Genomic DNA, 11,808 nt, shown 5'->3' with positions numbered 1-11,808 from the left:
CTACGCTACTCTAGCACAACTGCAGCTGATGACGTTCGCATCCATGAAGAAGAAGAGACTGGGGCATGACACATCGCACACCAGCGTCCTGAAGTCAACAAGAGACATGTTTGGCCGTCTCCTCGTGATTGGTCAAAGCCGTGAACTATCTATGGAGAAGCTTCTGAGTTACCCACTTGGACCGCTCCCACTCTCAATCGCCACGCCAGATGGAAGTCCAGTGAAGACAGTCAAGGCTAAATTGCTCAGAGAACTAGAAGACAATGTGCAACCGCTGACAAGTATCCCCCCGGATGCTACCTGGGTGCTTGACGCAATGGCCATCATCCATTCAGAAAAAACGGCACCAAACATGACATACTCACAACTGGCCTCTTCACTCTTCAACACCATCACATCTGGTTATCCAGCTGGTGCGCGCAAAGACTGGGTAGTTGACACATACCCTGATATATCCATTAAGATCGCGGAGCGCAACCTGAGAAGCGATGCTGTTATGGAGATCCTCGAAACGAAGATCCGCATAGGAACACAGAAGATTGACCAGCAGCTGAACAAGTCTCTGATGAGTGGATCCTTCAAATGTGCCCTGACAGAATTCCTCCTGAATGAGTGGTCCAAACCAGAGTATGCTGCGCAGCTGGGCCAACAAGCACTGTTCGTGACAGTTGGAGAGAGGTGCTTCAGGTTGAAGGCCAATGACCAACTAACAGAAGTCCTGAAGGCAGAAGTGGCTGAACTGAGATGCACACACGAAGAGGCAGACACCAGGCTTTTGCTTCACGCAGCCCATGCAGCTGATCACGGTGCTCCTGCTGTGATCATCAAGTCCCCAGACAGTGATGTTGCAGTCATTGCCCTTTCAGTTTGCCATCATATTAGCTCGCAGCTCATCTTTCGCACCGGCACACAACAGCGGACCCGCTACCTTGATCTTACAGCTATGGCACAAACCCTGGGACGCGATATCTGCTCTGCTCTCCCAGGTTACCATGCCTTCAGTGGCTGTGACTCGACCAGTGCCTTCACTGGGCACGGAAAGTTGTCAGGACTCAAACTTCTAAAGATCGAAAATTAACTTAGAGCCACTATGAACAGCATTGGGCAGTCCTTCAGTCTGTCAGTAGCAGAACTCGCCAGAGGAGAAGAGGCCATCTGCACCCTGTATGGGAAGAAGCAGCACAGTAGAGTCAACGAACTGAGGCATGAGATGTTTGGCGTGCATACCACAGACCAATGCAGACTTCCGCCCTGTCAAAATGCAGCCGAGTTCCACCTACGTCGTGCCAATTACCAGGCTGCCATTTGGAGAAGATGTCTCGAGAACTGCCCACATGTACCCACTCCACATGGTCATGGCTGGGATGTAGCCGGGAACGAGATCACCATCAAATGGTTAGATGTTTCTCCTGCCCCGACGTCTGTCATGGAATGTGTTCATGTGTTTCCATGTGTTTCCAAAGAAACTATCATTGATCCACTGGAATCTGATGATGAGACAGATGACAAATAGGACATTGAACAATTCATATGAATCCAGTTTTTCTTATCAGGTAAGTAAGATTTGCTTAGTCTATAGGTCTTTTAACCTTATTTTACACGGGGTCTGAAATGACATGGGAACATGCTGGAAACCTGAAACTTGGCCAGTTGCCACTGCCACATGCTTATTTTATAAAAAATGAACCCATTTTAATTTTTTGCCTCAACAATGAGCTAATTCTGACGTCAAGAATAATGAATTTTGGCGAAATTCCATGTTTTTAGTAGGTAAGTTTTAGAGTAAACCCCCCCCCCCCTTAGACAAATTGCTCCCAAATTTGGTACACGTTTTTAGAAATGACATAGGATAAACGTCGCCAAGTTCCAAAGTCATACCTCTAACCGTCGCGACGGTATAGGCAGAAAACAAATATGCACCCCCCCCCCCGTTTAAAATAGGGTTAATATGTGTATTATTCAGTAATAAACATGTTTTTCAGGGTTTCGATAAACGTGCATGCAGGTTTAGTAAAGTTACAATGCCTCACCACAATACAAAATGCTTCATGAAGCCAACAATATTGTCCTATACGAATGCTACAATACTCAATACTGCAAAAAATGTCAGGTTTTGCCAAAACGTATCACTATATGAAATGGCTTGCAATGGGTCATTTGGACACTTTTTGAAAGGGGTAATGTTTTGAAATCAGATGTCTATAGACGATACAACATGAAAAAACCATCAAACCTATGTTGGCAGGGGGGTGCAGCAAAACTCAAAATTTTGGAATCAGCCCCAGGACTATGAGACATGTCTGCATACTGTATCAAGTCTCTGACCAGGGATATGTTGTCATGTGTTGTTCGAGCAGAAATTGCATGTGACTGCTCAGGGATGACTAATTTTGTCAGGATTGGTGCGAGACAAAGTGACAACATTTTTGCCATGATCTTGTAGTCCACACACAGCAAAGACACTGGGCGGTAGTTTTTCATGTTTCTCAAGTCACCCTCCTTGGGAATCAAAGCCAAAATCGCTCGACGCCATTCACATTATAAGCCATTGACTCCAGGGGATTTATCTCTTGAAAGGCTATGTCGGGTGGTTGCCAATTCTTCTGGAGATAATGGAGTCTCTCATTGTTCTCGCTCTTCCCCAGAGGCTTCAGGAAGACTGTTTCACAAGGTGCCACATGCACCTGCATCTGTGTTCTTACCTGAATGAGCTGAGCGTAAAAGGCTCTAATTTGCGTAAGAACACTCTCCGAGTCATTGAGCAAGGAGCCATCTTCTGCTAAAACACTGGATATAGTTCTGGATTGTCCTTTGTGCTTTTCCACCCCTTTGAGATAATTCAGGACATATTCATCCTCGGAGAGAAACTGCAAGCAAGTTATCCATTCGCTCCATTATATAGCTCTTGCAACCCGGCAAGATACTCCCTGACATGAGGTTCTCCTGCCCAATTGCCCACCCATCAAAGTTGGGAAGCTCTTTATCTCCACCCAAAACCAAGGGTGGTGAGAGACCTAAGTTGGAGACTGCTCCAAGAGTATTGAGGGAGGTGACAGTGACAGAGCAGATAAGTGTGGTGGTGTTGATGGATATTTTTGAACAGCTTGTTAGAGTTTGGATCAGTACCAGAGGAGTGGAGAGTAGCAAAAGTAACACCGATATTTAAGAAAATATGCAGAATGGAATTGGGGAACGAAAGACCTGTTTGTTTAAAATTCAGTTGTGGGAAAGATCTTGGAGATGTTATTTAAGGAATGGATAGGGACCATTTGAATAATTTTAAACTGTCTTGTTAGTTTGGCTATGAACCACACCCACTCATAGCTATGTGTATGTGTATGTGTGCACCATTCTATAAAGTTCAGTTCCATTTGTATTCAAAGAACTTTTCGGCTTCGTGACACATTTTCACATTCGCTTTGCCGATGATGCTTTAGACGCAATCATGTTATTATTATTATTATTATTATTATTATTATTATTATTATTATTATCATTATTACCCCGTGCACGTGATACGAAAAGCGGTGTTAAGCAATTGGTTCATGTCCATCCGTCCATCTGTCTTATCAGTTTATGATCGACAGTGTATGATCGAGGAACAGCTGATTTAAATGTTATATTTTGAACACGAATCGGAACATGAATAAAAAGATAAACCTGCCGGAGAACAGTAAGTTTTCTCTGAATTTGTACTGATCATGCATGCGAAGAGAGGAGTGAGAGTTTTTATTTTACTCTGTCTTCCTGCCTGGGAGTCAAATAAAATTGAAAATCGTTCCCAAAAGGAAACACTGTTTTAAAAGAGGTTATAAAGGACATAAATAACAGCCACGAAGAACTAATGTAGCGTGTTAAGGCCCTGTCAGACCTTGACGTTTTAGCCAGCGTATGGCAAGGTCTCAAAATGTATGTAAAACGCTGGCGTATGCTGAACTATTGATGTTTTTTTAAAGTTTTGAGCGTATAATAACGTGTTGGATGTATGCATAACGTATAAGTAATGTACACAAAACGTTTTAATCACATATAGATAACTTATACCAACGAATGCTGAGCGTGTTGTCGGCGTTCACAACCTATGCCCAACGATAGTCTAACTTATGCATAGCGCAGCAGCGTATCGCCGACGATCACGTGGCATAGGCTATTCATAGGCTGCAGCTCGATGATTCAAATCATAACCGCACTAGACATCGAAGTGTGAAGCCGCTGTCACACCTTGACGTTTTAGCCAGCATATGCCGACGTATTAAAAATTTGCCGAACCAAGCTGGCACGCGTCAAATACGTTATGGGGAAGGTTTGTATACGTTAAGAGCACGCTGGCATACGTCGTAGTACGCTGGCATACGTCGTCATACGCCGAGTACGTCGAGAAATTTTGAGCGTCGAGAAATTTTGAGCGTCGAGAAATTTGAGAAATTCAGGGTCGAGAATGTTGAAAATTTCTCGACATACTCAAAGTATGACACACATTCCGCATACGCTGGCATAAGTTGTAGGCACGCTAAGCGATCGTTGACACACGTCGACACACGTTACTTGTACGTCACTCATAAGTCGAAACACGTCGATGTAATGGTTAGCATCAGTGTTCCAGATTCCCTGTTTTTTTTTTTTCTTCTTTCTTCGGTATGACGGTGATGTTGACACTTCGATTTCTAGTGCGGTTATGATTTAAATCGTTGAGCGGTAGCCTATTAAATATATTATATTATAACCGCACTGGAAATTGAAGCGTTAACATCACCGTCATACCGAAGAAAAAAAACAAAAAAACAGGGAGTCTGGAACGCTGACGCTGACCATTACCTTGACGTGTTTCGACTTATGTGTAACGTACAAGTAACGTGTGTCGACATGTCAACGATCGCGTAACGTGCCTACAACACGTTACTCATAGGTTAGAAATAAGTTTCGGGTACACTAAACATTACCTCGACATGTTTCGACTTATGAGTAACTTACAAGTAACGTGTGTCGACGTGTGTCAACGATCGTGTAACGTGCCTACAACTCATGGCCAGCATTACGCGGAACGTGTGAGTCATACGCTGGCATACGTGGAAAAATTTCAAGCATGCTAAAATTTGAGGACAACCGCAAATTACAACGATGAAAGCCAGCGTACTACGACGTATGGCAGTGTTTTTCAGCGTGCTCTTAATGTATACAAACTTACCCATAACGTATTCGACGTGTGCCTGCGTTTTAGCCCAATTTTGCATATGTCAGGCATACGTTGGCTAAATCGTCAAGGTGTGACAGGGTCTTTAGACATGGTGATGCAATAGACACTGGGTACAACGGTGGTAAAACCCGGAATCAATTTATTTATAGGCTTTTAAACCTTTACTTTAATTCAATGATATACTTGAACACTGGAGAACACAAATAGCCTTCGTAATACAGTATTTCCAAGTACCTCCAGTTTCGCAGTACTTGGACATGTTCTGTAATATGTTCCTCAGTATGTCATAGGACTTGTCAAGTGCACCCGGCATGTGAAATGGTGCAGAATCGGCCGCCAATATGGCAATGTATGATGCCCATTGATGCTGGGTTCTATGGTAATCAATAAAGCTTCCATCTCCTAAACTGTGACTCAACGTTGTCTTATTACATTGAGTAAGGGTGGTTTCTAAGATTGCTTCAATCACACTAAACCTCCAGATTTTTTAAACAATCTTTAAAATCATTAATATATTAAAATTGAAGTATATATTTGAACACTGCTCGGGGTATCATGTTCTATTACCTCTGCCACCAAAGGTGGACAGAGGTTATGTTTTCACCCCTGTCTGTTTATGTGTTTTTTTTGTGAGAAGCATATCTCAAAAAGTTGTGAAAGCAGGATATCTCAAAAACATTTAAAATCATCCATTTTCAACAGAAAAATCGTCAATTCACATCCTATTAACTTGGAAGTTAAACAGCCATTGCATACTCCATCACTGAATTGGGAAAACGACTTTTTGAGGTCAAAATGTCAAAGGTCAACTCAAGGTCAAACTTCTAAAGTCATCATTTCATCTGAAAAATCGTCAATTTTCATCCGATTGACCTGAGCTTTGATGAAGACTAGATTACCCGTGAAACCGTTGGGTTCCCCTTGTGACAGCGCTTGATAAAAAATCATTAAAAATAATATATATATATATATATATATATATATATATATATATATATATATATATATATATATATATATATATCTCCAGCGAACTATACTGCTGAGGTTGTTTGCATTGATCAAATTCTCCCAAAGAGTACTGGACTTGACTGAATGAGGAATTGATTTTTTTAAATAATTTTTTCGTTGCCCGATTTGAACGAAACTTGATGCTGCACACCACAGGCAAATGGTGAGTAAGGTGAGCTGAAAATTTTTGTGCAATTGTGTACCGTTTTGGCTGTATTTCGGGAACATACATACATTCATACATACAAGAGAGTTTTAGTAATATACTAGATGACCCGTGAAACTGTTTGGTTCCCGTTGTGGCAGCGGTTGATGAAAAAAAATTATTTCAAGAAAAAAGAAAAGATAGCTCCAGCAAAAAATACCGCTGAGGTTGTTTGCATTGATCAAATAATCCCGAAGAGTACTTGACTGAATGAGGAATTGATTTTTTAAAATAATTTTTTTCGTTGCCCGATTTGAACGAAACGATACTGCACACCGCAGGCGAATGGTGAGTAAGAAGGTGGCCCTAACATTTTTGCACTATTGTGTATCGTTTTGGCTGTATTTCGGGAACATACATACATACATACATACATACAAGATGAGAGTTTTAGTAATATGAAGATAGATCGTTAATTTTAATCTTAATGAAATGGACAATTTGATGTATCCATGGCAACCTTTGGAGAGGGGGTGCATTTTCCAAGTATTGTGTTCTGCACGACGCCTTTTTTCTTCTTTGTCTGTCAATCGCCTACAGGTCACAATTCTAAACCGAACATCATGAAACTTTACCAGGTTGTAGAGGTCGTCTCAACTAAGAAGCCTATTGATTTTGAGCTCAAAGGTCAACTTCAGTTCATATTTCTAAAATTGTCATTTTTCAACTGATTGACTTGAAATTTAAAGAGGAATTATATTTCACGTCACTGAATTCAACCACCAATTATTTTTGAGGTTAACATGGACCAAAAGGTCAAAGTAGGCCCAAGTTCAACAACTAAGGTGGTATTTCTAAAATCCTTAATTTTCATCCAATTGACTTGAAATTGGAAGAGGATTTATATTTCATGTCAATGAATTCAACCAGTGAATTATTTTTGAGGTCACCATTGACCAAAAGGTCAATATAGGCCAAATTTCTAAAATTGTTAATTTTCTTCTGATTGACTTTAAATATGAAGAGGAGTTGCATATTTGGTCATTAAATTCAACCACCAATTATTTGTAAGGTCAAATTTGTTTCATGAATTTTGCAAGTTTCGAGCACTGCATGGTGTCTTCTTGCAATTACTTGCAAAATCGAAGATTTTTCACATTTATTGGTCGACTGATTTTGTAATTCTGCCCGTTTGTCTGTTTGTTTATCGCCTCGAGGTCGCAATATTAAACCAATCTTCACGAAACTTCACCACATGGTAGACTTTGGAATAAGGAAGAAGCCTATTGTTTTTGACGTCAAAAGGTCAACATAGGCCAAAGGTCCACAACTTAGGTGAGATTTCTAAAATCCTCAATTTTCATCCGATTGATTTGAAATTTGAATAGAATGTATATTTCAGATCACTGAATTTAACTAGCCAATTATTTTTAAGGTCAACATAGACCAAAATGACAACATAGGCCAAAGGTTAACAACAGGTGAGATTTCTAAAATCCTCCATTTTCATCCGATTGACTTGAAATTTGAAGAGGATTTATATTTCATGTCACTGAATTATTTTTTGAGGTCACCATAGATCAAAAGGTCAACATAGGCCGAATTACTGAAATTATTAATTTTCATCTGATTGACTTGAAATTTGAAGAGGAGTTGCTTATTTGGTCATTGAATTAAACCACCAAATTATTGTTAAGGTCAAATTTGTTTTATGGATTTTGCAAGTATCATGTTCTGTGCAACATGTTTTCTTGTTTGTTTGTCCGCACAGAACTTTCGTGTTTTTCTCCGCAATCGCTTGTTGAATTGAACCAAAATTCTCACCATGGGAACAACTACTCATGTAGAATGTTTTATTGATAATTATTATGTCATAGGTCAGGTGGTGTGGCAGTCATTTTGGAAAAAATGTAAAAACTTTGGACCTCTGTATCTCTGAAATCACACCAAGGAAAAAATTGTAATTTGGCACATGGAAAGAACTCCTCATGGGGAATAAGTTTTTTTTTATGATGGCATAGGTGTCTTCATTATAACATCATAATTGTAGATGTAGAACTGCATCTTATCAGTATGAAAATTTTTGAGGGTCATCTAGTGATAAAATGATCCACAGAAAATTAATTTGATGACATCGGTGACCATGTGATTCAGCAGCCATATTGTAAAAAAAAAAAAAAAAAAAACCATCAAAAATCTTCTTCTCTGAAGTGGCTGACCAGATCGAGGTGAAACTTTGCAGATATCACTGTCTATCCATGAATAATAAAAGGTTCACACATTTGACATCAGAGGTCACATGGTTTGGCAGCCATATTGGATTTACTCGAAAACCTATGAAAATCTTCTCCATAATGGCTGGACAGATTGAGAGGAAACTTCACAAAATGTTCCCCAAGCCATGCATGTACAAGTTTGTTAAGGAATAATTGGCAAGTCACAAGGATTGGCAGCCATATTGGATTGAAGAAAAATATTCAATAATGTTTTCTCTGGAACTGCTTAATAAATCGAAGTGAAACTTCAAAATAATGATCTTGTAGTGATAGGTCATACATGTTTTAAATTTCTGCTTGATAGTATTAAGGCAGAAATCCTTCAGTTGGAGATTAGTACAGTAAATGCATGGAATGGGGGTAGATAGGTTCAAATTGGGATTAAATAGGTATCCGGATGCATTGGAGACAGAGGGCTATGGGGATATTGGCAGAACTTGTCGGTAGCATGTGTATAGATGGGTGATGGTTTTTGGGGTGGTGCTGCACAGACTTGATGGGCTAAATGGCCTCCTCTTCATAAAAGTTCCTTGTGTTTATACTTGTGTATGTATGGTTCATGCTCAGGACATATAGATGAACCACAGGGAGGGGATCCATCTCAACAGGTAAGTTATTTTACATGAAAGTGAGAATATAATATGTATCTTTTATACTTAGTTTTGATTTGTTATCGTTTGTCCATTTGTAGGTGACCACAAGAGGTGTTCCACATTAATTGGTTCATTTCTATATACACATTCTTTGTTAGGGTTGGTATATCTCGGTGCCATATGTAACCCATCTTACCAGACAATGTCGATGAACGTATTAAGATAAACTTTAATATTTGCAATCAAATATTAGTCAGCAGCATTCATCCAGCATGTGGTAGTGGACAATTTTAGAAGAAATTGTAAGGCGATTTGATATCGGCAATGCTGAGTGACCTCTATTCCTATGGCTTATGAAACCTTATCATGATTGGTGACGATGCCTGATGTTACGAACAACTTTAACCACAGAATTAGCCCTGCACAAATGTGCATGTAAAAATGTGCCTGGTACAGATTTGGACCCTTAAAATAATTCATCAATTTATTATCAAATGAAACATGCTAAGGAGAAAGAAAATATCAGACAAGTGCTTTAAAATTGTGGTTACCCCAGATGGACATTTCTAAAAGCTGAATGACCGAAAGAGGCACAACGACAGTCCATCATTCAAGTTGGCCAAGAAAAAAGAACTTCGATCACCATACCGTATGTTGCAAGCTTATCGGACAGGGTAAAACGATCCTTCTCTATGTTTGGGATCCCCACTGCCTTCATGCCACAAACACACTGAGACATATTGTGCAGGTTAAGGATCAGCCTCCCTCTACCAGCTTCTTGATGCCAATATTGAAGCCTTCGAAATATGCAAACATGACTGTGTTGATCTCTTCATCTGATTCAAAACATTCCGTGTTTGGCTAAACACACACCACTTCTGGCTTCGACACTTGCGGCACTGTACGTCAGCATTATAGGGCGTTTTCATGATTTATGGTTATTGTCAATAGTATGATATCTCAGCACTATTTTATTTTACCCTTTCTCTGGTGGTTCCTGCCTTACCTTCCTGTGACAGTTCCAGCCATAATCTAGTTCAGACTATCAGCACCATCATTAGTATGCTGGCATTATGTCAGCCTCAAAAGGAAAAGTCATAACTGTAGAAATGTTTATCTTATCTGTTTTCCTATTATCTTACATATTCTATTCTGTTGCCACACACACTCCTGTGTATGCACTCAATAATTTCTCCATGGCGATTTAACCTTGCATTTTGTGGCAACAGAAATACATAAAATCGTTTTTGTGCACTTGAATTTGTTACATTCTTCCTTGGAGATATGCACTCATCAGCTGTGTTTCTATTTTAACTATGAAATATTTTGACAAACCCATGCCTACAGCAATACATCACACAGACAGCAGACTGTCCACTTCATGACATAATTTCAGGAAAAAAGCATAGGGGCAATACCCCTGGGTGCTCACCTGGATGCGACTGGATAAGATAACCAGGGAACCACTGGTAGGCATGGATGACACAAAATATGTAATGGAGAAGAAAGTAAATACCGATGGAAATTTTCTTAATGCCATGAACAAACTTTGGGACATCAGGGGTGATGAAGGTTATGGTAAAGTTTCTTCAAAATTGTGTGTGTGGTTTCGGAAAAGAAAGCAACTACATATTTTGGAGGGCAACCCCGCCCCCTTAAACCCCGATGCACCCAATGTCATGAACAAACTTTGGTACATCACGGGTGATGAAGGGTGTAGTGAAGTTTCATAGGAATTGCATATGTCGTTTCTGAGAAGAAAGGAAATACCTCTTTGGGGTGGGGGAAACCCCATCCGTAAACTCCCTCTGTAGACCTCCTTAGATCCTGATTTTGTTTTTTAATGCTGTGAACAAACTTTAGTACATCGTGAGTGATGAAGGTTGTGATCAAGTTTCATCAGAGTTGCTTGTGTAGTGTCTGAGAAGAAAGCAAATACCTATTTTGGGGGGCAAAATCCATAGACCCTCCTATGGGGCAATTTTTTTATTACGCCATAAACAAATTTTGGTACATGCATGGTGATGAACATTGTGGTAAAGTTTCATCGAAAATGTATGTATAGTTTCAGAGAATAAGTTGCAAGTATATCTGGATGTATGGACGGACGGAAGACACACCATCCCATAAGCTTCCTGGAATTACGTTCCAGGTGAGCTAAAAACTAGACCGGCACTCAGTTAAACGCATACCCCCAACAGGCTGAACAGTTTACGTTTTGCAGCACACTGATCGGCTGGATCTAGATCTGGATCTGAATCTAATCGGCTTGTTATTGTAGCCTACCCAACTCATCCACCAAGTTTTGTCATAATCTGTCAACACCTTTTTGAAATATCATGCCATATATCATTTTTGGCCCTATCACTCAATGGTGAAGAATCACTTGGAAATTATAGTATCCGGATCTAGATCTTGAACAAAATCGAATCAATTCGGCTTTGTCACACACCCAACTTGTTCACCAAATCTCATCCGAATATGTTCAAAACTTTTTGAGATATCCTGCTCACAGACAAACAGACAGATGGGTGAAAGAAAACACCTCCATCCACCTTCCATTGCAGAGGTAATAATATCATGAAAGCA

Source organism: Eptatretus burgeri, chromosome 7 (assembly GCF_056783735.1).
Source record: "Eptatretus burgeri isolate ZD-2024b chromosome 7, Ebu_testis_v1, whole genome shotgun sequence".
NCBI classification, from domain to species: Eukaryota; Metazoa; Chordata; class Myxini; order Myxiniformes; family Myxinidae; genus Eptatretus; species Eptatretus burgeri.
Note: the sequence above shows the minus strand (reverse complement) of the source record.